Source organism: Oryx dammah, unplaced genomic scaffold (genome assembly GCF_014754425.2).
Source record: "Oryx dammah isolate SB20612 unplaced genomic scaffold, SCBI_Odam_1.1 HiC_scaffold_11238, whole genome shotgun sequence".
Lineage (NCBI taxonomy): Eukaryota > Metazoa > Chordata > Mammalia > Artiodactyla > Bovidae > Oryx > Oryx dammah.
Genome location: NW_024080631.1, coordinates 62,906 through 65,076, shown reverse-complemented (window position 1 = coordinate 65,076; position 2,171 = coordinate 62,906).

Sequence of the window (2,171 nt, the reverse complement as noted above, 5' to 3'; positions counted from 1 at the left end):
ATGAACCAGCTATAAGTACACATATATCCCCTCCTTTCAAGACCTCTCCCACCCCCGCCATGCCAGCCCTCTCAGCATGGAGTTGGGTTCCCTGTGCTAAACAGCCACTTTCCACTATTTCTACTAGCTAGCTATTTTACACTTGATAGAGTATATGTGTCAACTCTACTCTCTCAGTTTGTCTCCCTCTCCCTCATCCTCTGTGTCCACAAGTCCTTCTGTATGTCTCTTTGCCCATTTTTTATTCGGGTTGTTTGGTTTTTTTATTGTTGAGTTATATGCATCATTCATATATGTGGATATTGTCCACCAAAAGGACAAATTTAATTAGATTAGAATGTAGATAATATATGTCCCAGAATTTTTAGAAAATGATACAACAAGAATTACTGGAGGCAATTTGCTGAGTAGTGAATCTCACAGTCAACAAATGTTCAGTCACTCAGTCTTGTCCAACTCTTTGTGACCCCGTGGACTGCAACACGCCAGGCTTCCCTGTCATTCACCATCTCCTGGATTTTGCTTAAACTCATGTCCATTGAGTCGATGATGTCATCCAACCATATCATCCTCTGTCACCCGCTTCTCCTCCTGTCTTCAGTCTTTCCCATCATCAGGGTCTTTTTCCATAAGTCGGCTCTTCGCAGTAGGTGTCCAAAGTATTGGAGCCTCAGCTTCAGTATCAGTCTTTCCAATGAATATTCAGAGCTGATTTCCTTTAGGATTGGTTGGTTTGATCTCCTTGTAGTCCAAGGGACTCTCAAGAGTCTTCACCAACACCACAGTTCAAAAGCATCAATTCTTCGGCACGCAGTCTTCTTTATGGTCCAACTCTCACATCCATACATGACTACTGGAAAAACTATAGCTTTGAGTATATGGCCTTTTGTCAGCAAATGATGTCTCTGGTTTTTAATACACTGTCTAGGATTGTCATAGGTTTTCTTCCAAGAAGCAAGACCATCTGTCAAATCAGTTGTCAGTGCCTATATCAATACATCTTACATAATACAAAATATTGTATATATTATACATATTGCTAACACTAGACATCAAAAATGAAAATATAAAAAGATATAAAAAATGAAATGATGAGGAAAAGAAATTCATATTTATTTACTGGTGTAAGGATTCTTGTATTGATAATTAAGAAGTAGCAATGTGATTGCTTTATGAGAACTGTGTACTCAATTTAATTGCATCATGGTAGTGCAACCTACACAATTAATGAATGAATCATTATAGACTTTTATTACATAGAGTATTATAGTCATATTCACAATACAGCATTAGAAACATTGTGGTTTTTTTTAACCCACCTACCTATGATGTTCTCATGTAGTTTCTCTAATTATTGGAGAGTGACATACACATACAATGCATGCATTCTCATTCACTGAGTCATGTCATTATTTGCAACCCCTAGACTGTCACCCGCCAGGCTCCTCCATCCATGGGATTCTCCAGGAAAAAATACTGGAGTGAGTGGCCACTCCCTACTACAGGGAATCTTCCCAACTGAGGGATCAAACCCACGCCTCTTGCATCTCCTGCATCGGCAGGCAGATTCTTTACCACTGAGACACCTGGGAAGCCCATCAATACTGTACCATACTGTAATTCATAATGTATTGCATTGCCCAAAAAGTTTATTCAGGTTTTCATAACAGAGCACAGAAAAAAACAAATGAAAGTTTTGGTCAGCCCAGTAGTAGAAGGGTTCATGTCATAAAAGAAATCAAAAGCAGTCTTTAACAATTGGAGTCCTTCTGCCAAATTGCCTGATGTCACTTGTCTCTGGCACTGCTGCTTCTGTATCTTCTTCCTAGTCATCTGGCACTGATTGAGAGCCACTCATCTCCATCAAATCTTCTGTTAATTCTTTTGTTGTGGTATTTATCAGTTCTTGAATTTCTCCAACATCCATATTTTGAAATACTTTACCCACTTCACCACCTTTTTTTTTGGTCATATCTTCAATATCTTCATGATTTTCTTGATTGGCTCTGTTGTAAATCATGTGAAGTCATGCACAACATCTTGAACCAGTTCTCCAGCAGGACTTTGCTATTTCAGGATTGATGGCTTTCACAGATTTTCTAGAACAATGATGACACCTTCAATGGTATAATCTTTCAGACTTTCATGATCTCTCTATCAGGTTTCTCTTC